Below are 23,129 nucleotides of genomic sequence, written 5' to 3'. Positions count from 1 at the left end.
AGAAAAAGAAAGGGAGCAACCATGGACCAACAACAAACAAACAGGCACCAGTTAAAGACATTAAGGTGGCCTGATATGTGAAGGAAAGAATGAATTTCAATGCTTCCATTCCATTATGGGGACACATACGCACAGATCTAGACAGTGAAGAGGGGGGAAGTGATCATTCTGGAGATAATCTTGTGTACACAACAACATGAAGCCCATTGGCAGGTTCAGAAATCAGTAAATGGACAATGCCACTTATTGGCCTGTGGTAGGATGAGCTAATTGTCTGTCTCACTAATTGGCTTAGAGCACAATAAAAGGTGACATCGTAAAATGATAAACACAGAACACTTATGTTTCTCGACAACAAGGTAACAAGCACTCGAGGGTGCCACCATCCAGACCACCGCAAATCTTAAGTAAAGTATGAGGCCTAAGTACAGTATTGACGAGTGTAATCCAACAATGAATTTGTAAAGTATGACGATACAATCAAAAAATCAAAGATGCTATAGTTGTGTCAGCAGTTGACAATATTATAAACGAGGAAAGGACATGTCCACAATGATAGAACATAATAGGAGTGATGCAACATGACAATATCATCTGCAATTTTATTATTTTCCTGAACCTGATCTGGCCCTCTCCGGTTACCCAACTCTCTGAGCCTTTGATTATACATACTTGCTGAAAGGATGGCCTAGAGGTGTGCATGCTTACCTCGAAGCTGGCTATCCTGGGTATGAATCCCAACACAGCTATAAACTGTCATCCCAGTGTTTCACAGGCAGGGTGATTCATCAATGTGTGTGCCATCCTTCGGATGGACATTAAACTGACGTCCCGTCTGCCAGCATTCGTTGGTGGATGGTATGGATCCCAAGGTGTCCTTCATGAAGAGTTGGTGAGCTATTACCGGCACAACTGCCAAATTACAAATATCTGCCCTAACCAGCAGAGGGCATTGCATCAGCGGCACAGCCTGCCCTCAGCCAATGATGCCACCCCACAGGCTTGTGCTGCATACGAACGAAGGAAGAAAGTATACACATCTGCTCCTTATATTTGTCTGTTTACCAGGCATAGTGGAACTATGCAGATTCCAGTGAACCCAAAAATTTGACGCAATTCTAAAAAATAACAACAACAACAACAAAAAAACAACAACAGTAGTCAAGCCAATGAAAAATTCCATTTACCTGCCAGCCTGCACCAAAAAAAAATCTCAGAGCCAAACAAGCTTGTACCAAAGTATTCAAGGAATTCCATTCACTACCGATATGTACCAATAATTCAGTTAAACATTGAAACTATTGAAACTAGTTTGAAAATTATTTTAAATGTTAAATTATATTTTAAAAGGAAGTAATTACTGACTCCCGTTTGCGGTCTGCATAGCTCTCAGATGAAAAGAAGTGACACAACCTGGCAGTTAGCAGACTACTGAACCTTGGCATCATCCACAACCCTCGAGTGTACTGTCTATCCCAAGCAATAATTGAGTCATGGCTTCCTCTTTCTCAAACTGCCTGTTTTGTTTCATTATAAACAACACTTACACACCCCAATGGACATCCCATTTTCAAATGCGAAAAGCATATGCAATCATCTTTTCAAAACCCATTTAAACCAGGTAAATTTCCCCTTTTAGAAAGGCTGTCTATAAATATGAACAGTAAAACTGCATTGCAATTTTCTTTTTATTGTGCTGCTGTCCAAATATTATAGATTCCACCATGAATGAAACTTTGTTCTTACCACTGGACATTGTCTTGGCTGCTGTGAAATGTTGGCAATTTGGAATTGGCATATTTATACCACTATCATGCATTGTATGCCTGTGGTTGGCTTAATGGTTAGGGTGGCAGGCTTTGGATCCCACTCAGCTGTTGAATTAATTCCAGGTGGGGTTAACTCGGCCTGTCATCCTTCCGAGGTCGGCAAAATGAGTGCCAGCATGTTGGTATATTGTGTCGGAGTGGTGACCGTCCAGGATTGTGTCCACTAGCCAAGGAGACTGCTTAAGCATCACCAACGCTCTGCACAGAGTATGGTCCCAATCTCATCCGCCTCCTCCTCATGCATTGCATCATTATATGGAACTTCTCCTTTATTCATATTCTTCAAAACCACCCTTCCCTCACTCTTCCAGATAATATAAACCTCAACTTGTGAAATTATTTTCGATGAAGTGGGACGATGCAAATCTCTTCATTGCCATGTCTCATCTGCCTCACCCCTACCCTTCATCTCTACTTCCAAAGAATGTCTGAGTGCCAAACTGACCTCCTCCCTACCCCCAACTTCCCCCAAAGGAATGCCCCACAGTTGCAAATAATCCTATCTGACTTTTCCCCTTGGCATGATTGTTCACCCTTTTCAGCACTAATAACATAATGAAGGAAAGGGTAATATCTGTATGTGTCCTTACAGAACTGGGCATTGGTAAACAAAAACAGTGTTTCAATGAAAGAAAAGGCAGAGATTTAACATTCGGATGTAATTTGAATTTCCATTGAGATCAATAAGGATGAATTTCAGAAAAAAAAAAAATAAGGACTTCAAGTATTGAGATGAACATATTTTATTGTCGAGCTTGCAGACTTCAGTAGTTTGCAAGTTTGCAGATATGATTAGTTCCTTGAGAAGGACAAAAATTAGGCAGTGAGGATGGATAGAGTTCGAATTTTAGTGCCAAAATGGTTATGACCAAGGAATGTCAAAGTGAGCTCCTAAAGATAAAGAATGTTCGAGCTGGAAGATGAATCGTTCTGGGTGTGAAAGCAGGAACGCTTGAATCAGGGCTACACTTGAATAGTGCATGGAGTTACAGGGCTTAAAAAGGGCCATGTTCTTTGCACCCGAGTGGTGTTGTGCATTGGCGCCCTGGGAGAGACACGGAGCTTTACAGAGGTGAGGCACGAGGTGGAGGTGATAGGCTGTGCGTTCAGGCGATGGGATTGGTATGGCGTCGGAATTCCTAATGAGAGGAAGTCGAAGCTGGGGAGTGAGGAGAGAGAGAGAGCATGGAAAACAGGAAAATACATATCTGAGAATCCAGGAATTGATTGGCAAGGTTGTATTTATTTTGGTGAAAGCAAGCTTGTACTTTCATGTTTCTTGGTGTCATTTAAAAGATGCAATTTTAAATGACTTATCAGCTTGATCCTGTAGATTTTGGAAGCTGAGCAGAGTCAAGCCCATTTAGTAAAGTACTTGGAAGACCTCCATGGAAGCATGGGTCAGTTGTAGGCTGAGGGGTGGCAGGGGAGACTCAGTTTATGGCGTGCTTTCCTCTAAACTGTCTTGTCTATGGATTTATTCCCTGTGGTGTCAATCTGAAGGAAAGTGCATGATGTCATGAAGCAGTTACTGCAGAATTTGCTGCATCTTAGAGCACATTGCCCTTCTGTCTTCTGATGGGGGAAGTGAAACAAGCAGTCACATCTGCATTTAGATTGTGAATGTTAATGCTCCAATTGTGGATCTCGATAAAAAAAAGAGTAGGCCATTGTGTGTCATGTCCTACCAAAATTGTCTGGCTGGAAACGATATGGCAGAAGAAACGGGATGCAGATATTTAACTTAAATTGTATTAATGGTGAGAATAGAGTTATTACAGTACATAGAAGAAAACTAAATCGATAGATTGAGTTAATGGGCTTTGATTAAAGCACAGGCACGATGGGCCAAAATGGCCATCTCATGTATTAAATTTTTTTTGTATTGCCTTGTCTAAATTCAGCCTGGTGTTGGCTGAGTGATTAAAGTGGCTGGCTTGGGATTCTAGGGTCCTGAGTTCGAGCCTCGTTATCCACTGAATTAACACCAGTGGGTTGACTCAGCCTGTCATCCTTCTGAGGTCGACGACATGAGTACCAGTGTACTGGTCCCGGTGTATTCCTCGGTTAGAATAGGTGTACCATATCCTTGTGTGTCGTAAGAGGCAACCAGGGTTGGCGTCAGGAAGGGCATCTGGCCATAAAACATTTCCTCAAGAAGGGAACCATAATTGCATTGAGCCCGCAAAAAGCTAACTCCTGCTCAGCAGGGAAAAATGGCTGTAAAAAAAAAGGCCTTGTCTAAATTCGACCTCAATGGACAATCAGTAAACTATCATTAAGACCATGAGCTCCAGGAGCTGGTTTTAGCCACTAAAAGGAAATATACAGTGGCATAAAAAGGATGATTAGTAAAAGTTCTCCAAAATTAAAGTCATTCAGTGCAGACGCGGAAATCGTATGGGCCTATTGACTATTGAGAATGGGGACGCGAGTGGATTTTCGATAAGGGCGTTGGAGAGAAATTGAACGACGCCCAATTTTGTTTTTTTAACGCCCCTTATAAAAAAAAGGTCAGAGAACAACATTATTGACAAAGCGTCAAAGATGCATGGATTAGCTGAGCGGTCCTCGAGGCAGTGTGCAGGTTGTTCGGGGCAGCTGCATGTATTCAGTTAGGGCACAATGGGATGCACAGACTCTGGAGGGGGTGAGGAGGTTGAGTGAGGAAGGGAAACAGAGGGTGAGGAGGAGAATAAAGGTAGAGTTTGAAGACAGGTAAAGGTGGGCAGGTAAAGCAAAGGTCAGTTAGAAGAACGGATTAATTTAACAGTATGTTGAATGAGGTATATCGACCACCGTGGAAAGCGAGGAGAAACTGACGTTTCAAGTGTTAACCCTTTGTCTGAGTTAATCCTTTGTCAGAGTAAAAGAGGACACTATCCTTCACGAGCAAGACTAGATATCATTGCTACATCGGTGGGTTTGGATTTATGAGAAACTATAAATCAACGGTTTTTTTCTTTTTTTTCTTGTGGGGGCCTAAAACACTTTCCTACATCCACGAAGGAATGGGGGGGGGGGCAGGGATCATTTAATATTACCTTTCACAAAGCTCCAAAGGCTCAGGCACTATAAAGCGATAAAAAAAAATCGAACTTGTTTTTTCAAAATTTTCAATTTTTTGTTTGTTTGCCGAAAACACATCCCAATTTACTCAATGATGGCCATCTGAAAGTTTGACGAAAATCTGTTTGATCATTTCTGAGATGGCGACACAGACAGACAAGCAGACAAACATCTCTCATAGTATAGACTAGAAAAGGACTCATTAAAGAAGCACTAAATAGATGTCTCGGATGGACGCACTCACTCTTCACTATGGTATGGCCCAGTTAGAGTATAGATTTTCATATTGCTTCTCGAAGTATGACTACATGTATGTTCCTTACATGTCCGTCATGCTGTTCCTGGTATCAAACTGTTGGAACCGCTACATTAAAGTTCCAGATTCTTCAGCTTCCTCTTTCTTCTGGGAAAGATGGACTTATCAAAATGGTCATTTTTGTGTTTAAAGCGACACACAATTTGGCTCCAACTAAATCGATTATTATTATTGTTACAACCAAGTAAATCAATTAGTAGCTTTTCAATTTGGAAAAAAAATTGGAAGAATAGATGGACACATGCCTTCTTTTATAGTACTAGTTGGCCTATTGGCCCATTGGAGCAAATGTTCATTTGTCTTCATGGCCTTGTAGCATACCTGCCTGCCGTACTGCTTGAGCATAAGCTTGTTTTTCACCAAGCCCAGATGTGTTAATAGCGTACATCTAAAACCATTCAGCGAAGTTGAAAACATCGAAGTTGAAACTTTACCACATGCTATAGCGGTCACTCTTTTGAGGTCAACACAGGCAAATTTTCTAAAATCTTCAATTTTTATCCGATTGACGAGAAATTTGAAGAGGATTTTCACATCAACTCACAGCATTCACCCACCAATTATTTTTGAGGTCAACATAGGCGAAATTTCTAAAATTGTCACTTTTCATCCGATTGATTTCAAGTTTCAAGAGGATTTTCATAAAAATGACCATCATGTGTCACGTGGTCTGGCAGCCATATTGTATCGAAGGGAAAATCTTTGAAAAATCTTCGAAGGAGAAACCCCTTAACCGATCAATGCAAAATTTAACCAATTGATCGAATACCCATGGGAAATATGGTTTGATAATAATGACGTCATCGGTTACATAGTCTAGCAGCCATATTGGATCAAAGAAAGAAAACAACAAAAAAAAACAAAAAAGCTGACTCACACCAAGTCCTTCTCAAGACTGTGTGTGGTACGTATTCGATGTATACCATCTGGTTTTGGGTTTGTTGTTTTTACAATATCAAGGCTCATACAAGAGCTAACACAGAGAACGTATAACGATGGGAGCAGGAGTCAACAGGGGTGGGAGAGGGAAGCACAACATAGTGGGGAACAGAGACATTAGGAGATGTGTGAAAGGGAGAGGGATGGGGTGGGGTACATGGGGTAAATAAGATGGACACGACAGGGACTTTCAGGAAGGAAAGCATGGAATTTGAAGGAGGTGAGGTTGGGGTGCATTAACTTGGGTAGAAAAGATCGAGGTTTTGGATGGGTGAAGATAAGAGGTGTCGGCGAACAGCTGTTTTGAAGACCTTGAGGGAAGAGTGGGATTGAAAGAGAGTGTGGGAGTTTGTTCCAGAGCCAGTAAAAAAGAGGAATGAAAGAGTGAAGGTGAGCATTGATTCTTGATTGTGGTAGTTTCATCAAAAGGGGGTTGCTGGTGGACCTGGAGCGCCCTGCGGAAATATGGGGGGGGGACATATCACAGACAGTGGGGGGCGGGTGGTCAAGGCTAGATAGGAGACGGTGGAAGACAGACAGACAACTGACCTGCCTGCGGTGAGAGAGTGAGAGACCCAAAGACTCAGCTTCATCGCGGGAGATAACACTGATCTTAAATGCCTTGGTTTCCACAGCGTGAAGCCAAGAAAGGTGCGAGGCAGGATCACCAGCGCAGAGGGGAGAGCAGTACTCCATCAGGCTGTGGATGAAAGCTATAGTTATTGTTGTTGTTATTATTAGTATTAATTCATATATGCTGTTACAATGTTATCTTTTTTTTGTTATTTATTTTGTAATTACAATGCCATGCCATGAAAGTACCTATTAAGCTGCTGTATACACATTAACATGGTGTGCGTGAAAACATGGAAATTCTTCTGGATTATTTGTAGTCAATTAGCCTAATCAACTCAGGAGGTCATGATGGATGATCAATTTTGGTGTATCATACTAACACATCAGAAAGCTTCTGTTTAACTCCCCAAAACCTGATGCACACATCTCATCCATTTATAGTAGATAGATAGTATCGATAGAAGAGTCGCAAATAATAGCCAATGGTTTGGTACCTTCCCCTTTCACCTGCGTAACCTCCACGATAAAAACCCTGCTTGAGCGAATGTCACATCGTTATTTGGGCAGTTTGTCGACAACAGACTGCTGTTTTGATTGCTGAGACCTATCTTCATAAGGCTTGTGAATCCTATCGGCTCAAAATCCTTTTAACTGTTGCGATGGTCGTTTTTCACTGAAGGGAAAACTTATAGGGAGAGCATGGCAAATGAACATGTCAACTCCAAAGATGTCTTTGACCGCATATCAGTAACAATAAGCACTAACATGGCTGCCATAGCATAGAAATTGTGGGTGGAGTCAGGCAAACTGTCCAACCAATGGGTGGAACTTGCACACACATGCATGCATACACGCACGCTTGCATACACGCACGCACGGGTCCTTTGATAGTACAGATGAGAGCGTATTCATTCCTGATAGGTGTAGATGTGAAGGCTGTCGGTCGACCCCAAGTGCCACCAAAATACTGCCCCTACTGAAAGATGTCAAGATACAAATGCTAACTTTTTTTTCAATACAAGATCGAGTCTCATGGAAAAGTGAATAATAATCATGTGACTCCTATGATTTAACATTTGAATCGTAAAAATTTGACCCGTAAAAACAATGCAGGATTTCTTCTTGCTTCCCCAATTGTTACCCTCAACATTCAATCTTTACCCTTTGCTTCAGCATTCCCTCTCTTTTCACCCATTTATTACTCACCTTTCCTTATGCCCTCCTTTCTTCCCATTTCGATGATTTGGTACCTGCCCCTTTCACCACCCTAATTGCTTATCCGCACAGACATTCACACTCATAAATAGAACATTAATGTTCTGTGTATCTCTCAAGGTTCCTGAAGGAATACAAGACATGTCTTCGCTCAGATTGCAATTGAAACAGATCGGTGTGGTGACTGTTGCTGATGGAGATGGGGAAGTATGATGAAGAAGAAGAAGAAGAAAAAGAAGAACATTGCTTCTAATGAGGTTTGATGAGGTATAATGCAGAACATGATGTATTACTCCACGATTTGTCCGAACTGTGCAAATATTAATTTCAAATAACCAACTGAATTTCATTCCTTAGTAAACTTGAAGTTGGGATAACTGATTCATTGCCTCCCCTGATAGAAAATGATAATCCACATTAGGTGGGTGCAATAAATCATGTCACCACTGAAACGGTGCGGTAATGATCTTATCCTTTACAAGGATGGTACACACGGACTCAGGGCGAACCAGGAACCTGGATTGCCTTGATAATGGAATGTCGTCGCTCAATTAGAACCAGGCTTTGTTTGCAGTCTTTCCATGTAAGGTTATAAAAACAAAGACTGGACCACCAAGCGATGACTGATGACAGCATGGCACAAATTGCAATCTCCCAATGGTCTGCAATACAACAGCAATCGTTGCGGACCAGCTCAAAGCTTGTATAATACATTCGAGATGCTTTTTTTCTCTTTTCTTACCAGCTAGCAACACTGTAGGAGTCAATAGGACGTGATATTTTATTTATGGCAAACGCTCCGAGCCAAATCGTTGTCTTATTCCATTTATTCATGAAGGAAATAAGAGTAGCTGAAGACAGTGCACTCATGTGAATCCTTAAGGTGAGTGAGCAAGCCATTGTAATAAACCCAATGGCATCAACCAAACATTGATATCCTGACACCCTGAAGCAGGGTCTTAGCACAGAACTTCAAATTCACTATCCTCATTCAAAACCCAAGACCTCTTCATGTCTCTCTCGTCATATCTCAGGTCAACATCCCAAACTCATTAGTCCAACCCTGAAAGCACAAACCCAACAATATGAACCCAAGCACCCCAAATCAACAGCCATTCTTAATACCCTAACACAGCACTCCTTTAAGCACCTATCAACACCGCAACTCTTTTATGTGGTCAAAGTATCACGAACACATAATTGGTGGGATTTTTGAATCATCCCTCGCCTTCCTTATTATGCCTGACGCATTCCACTCTCCTCCCAAACTCATTTTGTTTTTCTCTTCCTTCTCATCAACCACCTTCTCCGATATCTTTATCCATTCTCAACCCTTTACTCTTCTCTTCTTCCTCTCCAATCCTTTACACACCAAATGCCAAAAACTGCTAAATGAGAAAGCCTAATCCAACATCCTTAGCTAATATGGCTGAAGGTACTCGAACAAATCTTCCATACCCACTAGTAGAATAATCGTTCACGCCGACAACTGACCCCCTGAACGCTCAAAGTGGTCATAAAACTTGTCAATCAACTTAAATAACAGATAAAGGCTCAATGTCAGTTCAAACGTCTTTGATAAACCTCTCATACTGACATTTAATTAAATTACTTCTCTCGAAACTGCATTTCCTTGTCACTGACAACTGGGATTAAAATGTCCTTGAACTTGATGCAATGTATGTCAATCTCAACCATTTTCATTCATTTTGTTTGCAGCCTGCAGTCCAAGTTGCATCATTGCTGGGAGCATGGCTGTGCTGCTGATGCAGTGGCCCCTGTAGGGAAGGAAGTAATTTAAACCTCTGACGTTTCTGGAAGGAGGGGGCATTGAGGGTGGGAAATGACGACAGACATGGCAGGGTGCAATATATTCACTGGCACCATATTTTGCTCGTGGGGAAAATGGAAATTTCGAGGATACCAAACACAAACACAATGTGAGTACTCCAACGTGCAAATGTATAACCCATGCAGAAGTTCGTTTGTTCGTTTGCAGCACACGACTGCACAGTTCCTGCAGGCGCGCAGCAATGCCGCTGATGCAGTGCCCCTGTAGGTTATATCAGTTATTCTGAAATGGGCCGGGGTCTTCTTAATACCCTAAAATCCTTGCAGTGCCTTAGCTCACCAATACTAAGGGATCGTTAATATGTCCATCCCAGGGAGGATGCACATATTGAGAGCATGCTTTGCATGCGAAATACCAGGATGACAGCTTGCCGCCGAGTTAAGATTCGAACCAAGGCTGCACAGCTCAGAGGCAAGTGCACATACCTCAAGGCTATCCTACCTGCTGACCCTTGAAGAAGTCAAAAGCAGCATCTTTCACTGCTCCAACTCATCAGGCAGAGTTTTGTAAGCTCAGAATTTGATAATGACTCAAATTCGACTTGCTGCCACTACCCCATTGTTCTTGCTGCAGCAGGGTGCTTGCGGTGGGGTGTGAAACCAATCCAGAAATCCTCGTTCAACATTCGACCGCTGCCATTTCCAACCTTAATTACCAGTGTAGTGTCTGACATGTTTCCAAAACGCCAAATTAAAGCGCGTTAATTTTGCACTAATTTATCTGGGATGCATGATGTAAATAGGTGCATGTGTGGAGGTGTTATCTGTCATTGTAAGTGACATCACCAGAGGCAGATGCTGCTTCCAAGATCAGACTGCATACATCTGAACTTGAGCTGCCGCCTTCATCAGTTCGAACGAATATCATCTCGAGGTCTGAAAGTGGGTGTATCGTTCGGGCAATTTCAAGAGGAAAGCTAGATTTTAACATTTGTTTAAATATAGGGCAATTCCCTGTTGAATAGGCATTTGCTGTGAAATATTTGCATGTTTTTCAGTGTTTTTGACATACAATACTCTGTATAAACAGTAAAAAGAATAATTTGTGATATTCGGGTCATTAGTAAACGGGTTGATTTCATCGGTCTGGCACTCTCATCAAAGCAAAAAGCTCATGTTGTTGGGATCTTCGGTTTAAATTACATGCTGATTTGTCCACTGCCAATTTAGTCCGTGTAATCCCGTCAAAGGTACAGTGATCTCTTCTTGTCTTTGTTCTGCACTTGATTTATGGACATCCTCCATCATTTAAGATCTCTTTACATTGTAATGGCTGCAATTTCTCCGACCTTCTTGTGGGGTCGGTTGAGGGGGGAAAGGTTCTGGCCTCGTCTTTATGGAACCAGCAGGCCAGGCCTGACATTAGACTGGCAGAGATTTGTAATTTGTTGAGGGTGCTGGCAATAACTCACCTCCGCTTCGCAAAAGACACCGTGCGAACTTTATCATCCACAAACGCCATCAGTTGCTGGTGGACGGTTCCTTCAGCTTACAGTCCTTCCGATGGACAATACGTACATTGATGCATCGCCCTGTATGCAAAAGACCAGGGTTACAGTTTATAGCTGGGTTAACATTCAAACCCAGGCTAGACAGCTCAAAGGTGAGTGTGCACACCTCTTCATCAGCCTTTGATAGTCATTAAAAATATAAAATATTTCTTAAATTACACGATCACATTAAAAGAGTGATTGCAAGGTGTTACCGTTCAGTGTCAATTTGTTGCACCTGGGATTCAACCATCAAAAATTTATGACACCTGAACCCAAAAATGACAGACCACATAACAGGCCAAAGCTGTTAAAGCATGCTGTTATCTATTATTGGGCCTAAGCAGGAAAGCCAATGCACCCCATCATAAATTTTATTACTTTCTATTGCACTGAAACATAAAATCCAATGTCTCGCTTAAAATATACGAATATGTAACCAGATAAAATGCTTGACAGAGATCTATGTCAATGCATCGACACCACAGCGAACTTCGATGATATTTGTATGAGATTTATTGAAACCACTTTGATTAAACAACAAGTCTGGAGACGACAATGGTTCACGAGCGGTATTTGACGATGTAGATTGTTTCAGAAGTCAAGGATGAGACAATATGATAATGTTTGACCAAGTTATAAAAATGATCAACATGATGTGGTACGAGTGACAGGTTATTAGCTGCAAAATGTTGAAAACCCGGCTTCGTTCAACAACTTTCAAAATTTGACTTTTGCATAACCTTTAAAGGTCCCAAAACAATGTTGTGGACATTAAAATAAGGAAACAGGATACGTGCTATAGCTTAATGGAGTTAGTTCGTCGAAGAAGGTCGAAAAACCCGGTTCGATTCCCACAACTTTGAAAATTTGACCTTTGTGACATTTAAACGTCAAAGGTCAAGGATTATGACCTTTGGTACAAAACTTCCTCTGGAACATTCCAGGAACAACATAACGTCATATAGGCTATATGGCATTTCGCACTCCTCGGATTATCCATACTTTAATGAAATCAGCGTAAAAACAAACTTGAGGGGGCGCCATGGGCAAGGTGTTCGAGATAGAGCAAAATGGTTTCAAGACTTTAGGTGGGGAATGACCTCAAGATTATGCATAAAAAATATTGTCATCCTCGCTCTCAAAGTTTGGGCGGTCATCTGATTTCTATGTCAAAATTAGAAATTTTCTAAGTTCGTGACCTTGTGACCTTGACCTTGTGACCTTGACCTTGGGACGAAAATGAAAAATCGAGCTCCGTGGGGCTATGCAGGTGCTATTGGGCTAACCAAATACTGAAACCCCTGTCAGATTCGACAAACCCCCGCGGAGAAGATGCAAATTGAAATCGGCTACCCCCTAAAAACACGTTTTTTGGGGCGTGGCTCCGCCCATAATGGGCACACCATGCCCATTTTCAGGAAAACACAATTAGATCATGATATAAACCTCCCATCAAAATTTTGTCAGGATCGGATCAAAACCCACGGAGCTATGCTCGGGACAGACAGACAGACAGACACACAACAATAACGAAAGTAGTGGTCACTTATTTTTTTCGTGAAAATATTTTTTCGTGAACCAATGACTTTTGCATCCACCTTCTGTAAGCAACCACAATACTTGAACTGCATTTGTAATGAAAGTTATTTTAGAGTTTATGACGAGCAGCACGTTGTTCAAAGGATTCACCTTTCTAAACAGGTTTTTACTATATTGTTACTACGTTTTTGATTGACATACATAGCTATTCCCCTTCCCCCTAACATTTTATGGTCACACAATCGAGGCGGTCACCGCAACTTCAAATTGCAGTTGAAAAAGAGAACACCTGCTCGACATGTAGCCGGGAGAACCGTAAATGAATCGCATTGTGCATGGTTTCCTTTGAGATGAGAGAATTATTAGTATTTATTATTATTATTATTGTTGTTAATATACTGTTATTGCTGTTGCAGTTCATATCTTGACTGTAATAACTTCCTTATACTGTGTACCAGGCCTCTGCTGGGTAAGGTGATGGAAATTGCATGCTGTTATGGAGGGGATTAGTTTTCCCTATTATGGAGGTCAGCTTTCTATGAGAAGAGAGAGCAGACAGATAATGAAGGAAAATAATGAAAAAAAAAAAACATAAACATCTTTTTTCATCACGTTTGCTTTTTGTGTTTGCCCTTCACCCCACACACCATTACCATGACTCAAATGTTGTTGTTGTTGTTGTTGTTATTTTTGTCGTTGTGATGGACCTCGTAATGACTTACAACAATATCAGTCAAGGCCAAGATGGTCAGCAAAAGAACTGATTCCACACCATAGTATAAAGGTTTTAGAATGCCATGAACACATAGATCACAAGTCACAGTGAACCCATCGGGCTGGCAAGATAGCTTAGAGGTAGAGCTCTTGCCTTTGGGCTGTGCAGCCTGGGTTCAAATCTCAACCCAGCTGTAAACTGTCATCCTAGTGTTTCACATGCAGGACGACGAATCAATGTGCATGCTGTCCTTTGGATGGACTTTGAACTGGAGGATACATCTGCTGGAACTTGGGGTGTTGGTGGACGTTAACAATCCCAAGACTAGGTGAGTTATTGCCATATGCCCTGAACAAATTACAAATTCCCTCCCAAATAATCTGCGGTCGAGTGTCAGGACTGACCAGCCAATTTGTGAAAGCGATGGACCAAAAACATACTCCAGCTGATCCCACAAAATGGTGGAAATAATTGGAGCTCTTAAAAAGAAGTACAAAAAAAAAATTGTTTCCTCACAAGGATCATAAACCTAGAATGGGGCTTTTGGGTTCATCAGAATCTGCACTAGTTTTGCAAACTGATGATTATTTTGTCCCTGCTCTATCCTATAAATGCTGAGCTTCAAGAAAGGAAGCGGCACACACCATTTATAAAGCTTTTGATATGATACAGCCAGGATTCAAACCACCAACCTCCCAGCTTCAGAGGAGATGCTCTAACCTTCACACCACCAAGTCTGGTAAATAGTAGTAAAAGTAATAATATTTTTGTAGTAGTAGTAGTAGTAGTAGTAGTGGTGGTGATGGTGACCCTATAGGTGAGCATTTTGAGCTCAGATTGGCTCCTACTACATATACTATCGCGTCAACTAGGTCGCAAACATGGGGTCGCCGTATAGAAACAATGTGCTTCACGAAAGGCCAAATTAAATGAAACCACGTTAGAGCAGAAAACGGAGCTTCCCCTGGACGAGATCTGTATCCTACCAGGCTCTTTAAACAAGTCCAATATATATATATATATATATATATATATATATATATATATATATATATATATATATATATATATATATATATATATATATATACATGTCTGGAGATGGCGATGGTTCACGAGGGGACGCCACGGGCAAACTGGCGGGAATCGGGAAAGACGTAAAGGATGAAAGTTGTAGTACTCGAAGAGCACTACTTGCATACCAACTTTCATTCCAAACAGTTGAAAACCCGAGGAGCTCGATGCCTAATTTATTGATTTTTTTGACATTTTCTAAGTTCGTGACCTTGTGACCTTGACCTTGGGACGAAAATGAAAAATCGAGCTCCGTGGGGCTATGCAGGTGCCATTAGGCTAACCAAATACCGAAAACCCCTGCCAGATTCGACAAACCCCCTCGGAGAATATGTAACTTGAAACCGGCTACCCCCTAAAAACACGTTTTTGGGGCGTGGCTTCACCAAAAATTGGCGCAGCATGCCCATTCTCCGGAAAGCACAACTAGATCATGATATAAACCTCGCACCCTAATTTTATCAAGATCGGATCAAAACCCACGGAGCTATGCTCGGGACAGACAGACAGACACACACCCATAACAAATATAGTGGTCACTTACTGACTATATATATATATATATATATATATATATATATATATATATATATATATATATATATATATATATATATATATATATATATTCACGAGTCAGAGTACCAGTGTACTGGGCCCGGTGTATACCCCGGTTAAAATAAGTGTACCAGATCCCTGTGTTGTAAGAGGCGACCAGGGTTGCGTCAGGAAGGGCATCCGGCGTAAAACTTGTGCCAAATCATTATGCGGATCATAACGGATGATCCGCTGTGGCGACCCCTAACGGGAGCAGCCGAAAGAAGAAGATACATATATATATATATATATATATATATATATATATATATATATATATATATATGTATATATATATATATATATATATATATATATATATATATATATATATATATATCCAACAGGGATTTTCCAAGCACCAAAAATGGTTCGCACATGGGAAAAGGTGGGAATCAGGTGACACATCCCTTAAGAATAACAGGTTTGTTTCAAACACACAGGAAGACAAAAACAAAGAATCCAGGGATGACATAGACTGACACTAATTAATAAAGAGAAATTAAAAACAAGCACACTTAACGACAGGAATAAAAAAACTAGGGCACCACAAGCACATTTGTTAACAACCGGATGCCAAATAAATTCAAGAGAAAGAGCCCACAATTCCAACTGGCTGCTCAGTTATTTTGACGTCTGCTGCCTACTGTCTTCCTCTCCGTGTGCGGCCCCTTTTATTACCTTCTCTGTAGTCATGCCCACAGTGCCCGAGTGTCCCTTGCTCTCAGCCTGGCTCCGACAACCATGTGGCAGGCAGTTGCTGTCATATTGACACCATGTAGGCTAGCTGGCATCATGGCGCTCTTCGAACCATTGCAGTCCGCAGGACTCCAACACGTCCAAAACCATCCCTCTCCTTAACTTGTCTGACGCCTTTCTTGGTTCATCTGATGCTTTGCCTGGTTCACAGAGAAGACACGCACAAATTACACTTTCCTTCCGCCCATCCCTTTGTCAACTATCCCCACCCCTCACAGCATACATAGCAACAGAACAACTTCACTTCACTCTAATGGTCCCTGGTTACAGAAAACGTTCTAACCTACACAAACACCCAGACCATGCTACCTTAACATACTAGCTAATTCTTACCTTCCTCCAATGTAACATTACTTTTGCTGTTCTCACATGTCCTAACTAACATATGATCCCCTCCACGCTCCATCCTTCTATCCCCTGCAGGGTGTTTAATATGCTATTTTAAGTACAGGGAAACATTTTTTTCAATTTACCGATATAATTTTCTCCATTATATGATCTATCAGATTAATAGTATGTTTCAAATTTCAGAAATGTTTTTCTCATTTAAGAAATAATTTACATGTTCAAATCTGTAAAATCTCACGCCTTTGGTGTCAGACATGCAATTAATCCCATTTTTTTATACAAAATCAAGAATTATAATCGAGCAAGAAGATGACAGATGGTTCTGTTGTTCTTGCATATGTTCTGTTCGGCTTGGCTGCCGGGTAGGTATCATTTATTGGAAGCGTGGCTGTGCCGCTGATGCTGTGCCCCTCTACCAGTACACTGGTACTCATGTCACTGACCTTGGAAGGATGACAGGCTGGGTCAACCCCACCCGGTGTTAATTCAGCAGCCAACGGGGATTAAACTCAGGACCCTGAGATCCTAAGCCAACCACCCTAACCAGTAAGCCACCAACAGGCCTAACAGAAGGTAAAATGACAAGATACTGACACTTGGATACAACAAGCAACGGGATAAATGAACAGGAAAAGAAGAGAAAGATGAAGGAAACACAGTAAGTTACCTGCGAGAAGAGATTTAGGAAAAGGAGGGTTAATAGGCATTTTAAAAAATCGTGAGTTTGGAAGAATTGGGGATAGCATAAGATGGTAGTGCCACGCTTACTTTAAGCCCTGTATAGGGGAGTGGGATTGAGCAGTCTCTCAAAGGCAGTTCTACAAACGGTGCAAAAGAGGAATAAAGGAGTAGAGGTGTGTGGAAAGCCTGGATTTGGGGAGTTGAATCAGGAGGTGGTTATTGGCAGAAAATGTGTGTCCTGGAGGAGCTGGAGGGCGTTGGAGGGCTGAGAGAGCAGAGGAAGCCAGACCGGTAAAAGTTCCACAGACATGACTGCGATATGACTGCAACAGGCCTTGTGGTTCAGCCTCCTTGCAGAAGATACCAATGATGTTGAGAGTTTTCAATTCCACAGCACCCAGGAGAGAAAGATGTGATGCTGAGGTGCCAGTCCTTCTGATTTTGATATGCTGCATGTAGTTCTGATGCTGTGATAGTTCTGATTTTTCAATGAACGACTTGAAACGATGGGCGATGTCCAATATGTGGCTAGTTTTGGAGGCAAGCTTTGCAATGTAGTTGGCACATAAGAGGAGATTGCTGATGGTGCAGCCTCGAAGTTCAAGAGATTAAACCTCTTCCAGTGGCTGACCATGAAAATAGCTAAGTGGTCCCTTTTGACAATCCTTCCAGAGCACCGGGCTTTGAATGCATAAGACGCGGTGAGATTCGCCATGATTGAAGGACGTGTTCAATTTATCACATCAGCATGTAATCAACTACAGATTAGCAGAAAGTGATGCAACTGCCATCTGTGTGTCAGGAGGATATGGGATACTGTACACACAATATGCAGTCATCTGCAAAAACGAATGGTGTCCTTTGCAATGGTTTATCACACTCTCATGCAGATAAACAATATGGGACATTCAAAATAACCCAATCCACCCCCAAAATGTTTGGCGCATACGCACAGAAACCCGTAGAAACAGCAGTTCTTTAGGCACCCTAAAGTATATCGTATGTGCGAGATAAGGATTTTTACCCAAAATGGCTCATAAAGCTTCTAAAATAAGTCAAAAATACTTGGAAAAGTACCTGAGGGAAAGGGGTGTGCCTCTGCACAAGGAAAGAGTTGGAGAATTATCTCAGCTCACCGAAAGGGCAGAAACTGCAAATTCCCGATGATGTGGGCCAGTGCAAGGCCCGAGTGGACGGGCACGTCCGACACAAACCCCTGATGGATAGTCACCAGTGAATGGACTTTGAACCTTGCAGAAGTTCCTCCTGTGCACATGGCAGGCTTGGTAATTTATTTACCGGACATCTGCAATTAGAAAGGCAATGATGTGCATCATTACCAACTAACGACAACCAATCAACAAAGGACATCTTCGAAAATACACAAAGGTTGTTCTGCCCGGTGAGCAGAACAGAGTTTCTGAAAAAAAATACACGCAAAACATGCTCAAAAGGCCTTGTCAGGAGTCATACGTCATTTCAAAAGTGTCGTATTTTCTTATGAATTCAAAGCAAAAGTCAAAAACGAAATATTTTTGGTAAAATAATTATTGGGCAGTTCCACTCAACTACTTTGCTGGTAGTTGCTAGCTCTGCATGTATGTTGTTCTCATAATTGTCATTCGAATTTTGTTGAAGCATACCTAATGATGGAATCGATTGATGTAAATTTACTCTATTTGGATATGTGAAATCACTGATTGCTGACCCAATTAAAAACTGTCATCCTGCTGCTTTGCATGGTGAAGTATTGCATCATAGAATTATGGCATGCTTCAACAGAGAAGATAAGCCAGCTGCCCTTTATTATTGAGCTTGTGGTTGAGCATTGAGCTTGTGAACATTAAATATCCAACAGAATCCATAGAGAATAGGTCAATGTGTGTGGGTTTACTGCTTGAATTCTAAATTTATGCCCAAATGAATGTGGTACTACATCAATGGTTTATTGAATGCAAGTAAAATATGCACTTGATAGATTAACAGATAGACAGATAGATAGCCAGACAAATAAAGCAATAAAAACTTAGAGCAATTTATTTTTTACACCCTATCCTTATGAATACCCAGTACTATAAGCAAGCTACATATTTGGGCCCATGACGCATATCAAACAAAGCAAGAATGGCACTCGGTGGAGTGCAAACCTATATGCCAGGCTGATTAAGTTACATGTTGGATCCCACTGATAGGCTGGATCTGGATCTGGACCTGAACCAAAATTTACTCAGCTTGTTCTTGTCACCTTACCAACTCATCCACCAAGTTTCGTTTGAATCCGTCAATAACCTTTTGAGATATCCTGCTCAAAGACAGACAGATAGACAGATGGGTGAAAACATGACCTCAGTCCACCTTCAATGGTGGAGGTAATAAGATGCAAGTGAATAGAATATCAACAAGACATTGGGAGCAAACTCACCTTCCAAATGTCATTAGCCTCATCAACTTTAAATAACAGGATGACCATCTAATAGGATGGCCACACGGTCAATGCTCAGTTGGATGTACATGCATCTCACCATTTCATGTTGCAAACAGTTTCCATCAAGACCTTTTGGAATAAGCAAAAAAAAACATGCGGGTTCCTGTATCTGCATATTTCTCGTTAAAGAGACGTGATGGTGATGATGCATATGGCTTTCTCGGCGTGATTAATGAAGCAGGGAGAGTTTTGAGTCGGCACTGATCGCTGGTGGTGACAGCAGACAGCTTAGTTAACCTGGCAGCGAGCCGCCGTTACCCGTGACAAATCGCCCCTCTGGGTTGTTGGCGCAGATGTTACCGACAAACAAACGGCAGCAGGCTGTGACCTTCCTTAACCCGTGATTATTGAGGGCAATCTGTGCGGTTTTAGCAAATTGCCAAAAGGATTTTACTGCATATATAATAGAGTGGTCTCAGGTAATAGGAGACAATTTGTTTGGGCTTCAAATTCCCCCATGGAATCGGATACTGGAATTGTGCTGTGCTACTGGGAGGTGCATCATATAGCAAGCCAACTTCGGTTGGGAACTTTAAGGTGTGTGTGTGTGTGTGTGTGTGTGTGTGTGTGTGTGTGTGTGTGTGTGTGTGTGTGTGTGTGTGTGTGTGTGTGTGTGTGTGTGTGTGTGTGTGTGTGTGTGTTCTAGATTGGCTCAAAAGATTTACCTTCTGTAATATAATTAATTCATCGCACCTAAGAATTTTTATTGATGACAAGTCTGGAGACAGCGATGGTTCACGAGCAATGGACACGGTTCGCCTTTTTTATTTTTTGACCTTCGAGGGGACGCCACGGGCAAACTGGCAGGAATCGGGAAAAACGTAAATGATGAAAGTTGTAGTACTCAAAGAGCACTACTTGCATACCAACTTTCATTCGAAACAGTTGAAAACCCAAGGAGCTCGATGCCCAGTTTATTGATTTTTTTTTGACATTTTCTAAGTTCGTGACCTTGTGACCTTGACCTTGGGACGAAAATGAAAAATCGAGCTCCGTGGGGCTATGCAGGTGCCATTGGGCTAACCAAATACCGAAACCCCTGCCAGATTCGACAAACCCCCTCGGAGAAGATGTAACTTGAAATCGGCTACGCCCTAAAAACACATGTTTTTTGGGCGTGGCTCCGCCCAGAATGGGCGGACCACGCCGATTTTCAGGAAAACACAACTAGATCATGATACAAACCTCGCACCCTAATTTTATCAAGATCGGATCAAAACCCACGGAGCTATGCTCGGGACAGACAGACACAAACCCATAACGAATATAGTGGTCACTTACTGACTCGTGAACCAATAGTGGTCACTTACTGACTCGTGAACCAATTAAGCACATAAGGATTTTACATTGTCCATTAGCATTCAAGTATTTCGAAGAGGGTACACAAGGATGAAGTGAAGCCCGTACCTCATACTTACTGGCACATTCACGCAAAAATTACGTCTTCCTTCATGGAAAAGTGGCCTTTTGGATTTCATTTATGAGCCAATGTCAAATATTTAGGCAAACTTTGGACGTGCTGGTTGGGGGAGATAAAGGGCACTTCTTGGAAGCCATACGTAATAACTAAATGGCCTCTAGTTTGTCCGCCCATCCAATGTTATGCATTTGACTGTGCCTGGCGTCCTTGGAATATTGTCTTGTTTGGACAAATAAATATGTAAACAGAAGTGTACTGTCCAGCATGGTCTCATTAACCTGTCTCATATGGCCTGTTTAGACACAAACGAGTGATATAAATGCCTCCAGAGCCTGCCTGACTACAAACTACTTCAGGCTACACTTACTTTCCTATTAAGGACAATACATTGGATGAAAGTTTTTTTTGTTCCTTCTGCAGACGAATTGATTCGATTTTGTTGAAGATCCAGATCTGGATAATATAATTTTAAAGTGATTCTTCACCATTGACAGATAGAGCCAAAAAACGATATACTGTATAGCATGATATCTCAAAAGGCTATGGACGGATTCGGATGAAAATTGGTGGACACTTTGGTGTGTAACAAGGAAGAATAGATTTAATCTTGGTGAAGTTCAGGATCCAGATCCGATAATTATTAAAGTGTTTTATTTTTACCATTGAGAGATACAGCCAAAATCAAAATAACACGATATCTCAAAAGGTTATGGTCGGATTCGGATGAAAATTGGTGGACACTTTGGTGTGTAACAAGGAAGAATCGATTAAATCTTGGTGAAGTTCAGGATCCAGATCCGATAATTATTAAAGTGGTTTTTTTTTTACCATTGAGAGATACAGCCAAAATCAAAATAACAAGATATCTCAAAAGGTTATGGTCGGATTCGGATGAAAATTGGTGGACACTTTGGTGTATAACAAGGAAGAATACATTTAATCTTGGTGAAGTTCAGGATCCAGATCCGATAATTATTAAAGTGTTTTTTTACCATTGAGAGATACAGCCAAAATCAAAACAACACGATATCTCAAAAGGTTAGAGACGGATTCGGCCGAAACTTTGTGGACAGGTTGGGTGTGTGAGAAGGACGAACTGATTAGATTTTGGTGAAGATCCAAATCTGGATCCGACTACTACAATTTAAATTTTTAATTGATTCTTTACCATTGAGAGATTAGGGCAAAAAACGAAATACAGTATAGCATGATATTTGAAGAAGTTGTTGGTGGATTACGAGAAAACTTGGTGGATGAGTTGGGTAGTTGACACGAACAAGCCGATTATATTTTGGTTAATCAGTGGGATAGACAGATGTGCTCTATCAGTGGGATACAAAACATAAACCCGTAAAAAAAAAAAATTGTATACCTTGTCGAGGCTCGTGTGAGAGCAAACACACAACGCACATAAAGGGGGCATGAGACAAGAGGGGCGGGAGTGGGAGGGACAAAACAGTGGGGAACAGACACATTAGGAGATCTGTGGAAGGGAGAGGGATGGGACGGGGAACATGGGGAAGAGAAGATGGACATTACAGGGACTTTCAGGAAGGAAAGCAGGGAATTTGAAGGAAGTGGGCTTGGGTGGATTATCGGGGGTAGAAAAGATCGACGATTTGGATGAGGGATGATAAGGGGTGGTGGTGAATAGCTGTTTTGAAAGCCTGGAGGGAAGAATGGGAAAGAAGAGAGTGAGGGAGAATATTCCAAAGGTGGGAAAAAAGAGGAATGAAAGAGTGAAGGTGAGCAGTAATTCGTGATTTTGGTAGTTTTACCAAAAGGGGGTTGATGGCTGAACACCCACACCTGAACACCTGAACACCCATGAGGCAAACCTTGAGCGCCCTGAGGAAATGTGGTGGGGACAAATCGCAGAGAGAGCAGGGGGAGGGGCAACGCTGGAGAGGAGACGGTAGAAGACAGAAAGACCACCGACCAACCTGCGGTGATTGAGTGAGAGGCCCAAAGACTCAGCATCATTGCGGGAGATGCCGATGATCCAAAATGCCCTGGTTTCTACAGCGTGAAGCCGAGAAAGGTGGGAGGCAGGAGCACCAGCCCAGAGGGGAGAGCAGTACTCCATCAGGCTACGGACAAAAGCTTTGTAAGTGGTCAGGAGCTCAGGAGGGCCGAGGAAGGACTTTGCATGAAGGAGGATTCCAAGTCGGCGGCTGACTTTGGAGGTGAGGTTTGAAATGTGGCTTTCCCAGGAAAGGTCAT

General features: G+C 41.8%; 1 long non-coding RNA gene across 1 annotated transcript in view; it reads right to left on the bottom strand.

Annotated features, from left to right (window-relative positions):
- Nucleotides 1–2,350: 2,350 nt before the first annotated feature.
- LOC147032657 (uncharacterized) overlaps nucleotides 2,351–23,129 on the bottom strand; it is an 89,237-nt gene continuing 68,458 nt past the window's right edge. Inside the window, exons 5-9 of the long non-coding RNA XR_015055276.1 lie at nucleotides 18,138–18,307; nucleotides 15,895–16,112; nucleotides 11,208–11,327; nucleotides 6,703–6,853; nucleotides 2,351–6,608 (exon numbers count right to left, since the gene is read on the bottom strand). This is a non-coding gene — a long non-coding RNA (uncharacterized LOC147032657). The remainder of the gene's footprint in view (nucleotides 6,609–6,702; nucleotides 6,854–11,207; nucleotides 11,328–15,894; nucleotides 16,113–18,137; nucleotides 18,308–23,129) is intronic.

Source organism: Eptatretus burgeri, chromosome 2, assembly GCF_056783735.1.
Source record: "Eptatretus burgeri isolate ZD-2024b chromosome 2, Ebu_testis_v1, whole genome shotgun sequence".
In the NCBI taxonomy this organism is placed as follows: Eukaryota; Metazoa; Chordata; class Myxini; order Myxiniformes; family Myxinidae; genus Eptatretus; species Eptatretus burgeri.
The sequence above is the reverse complement of the archived record's forward strand: the minus strand, read 5'-3'. Positions and strand labels throughout refer to the sequence as shown.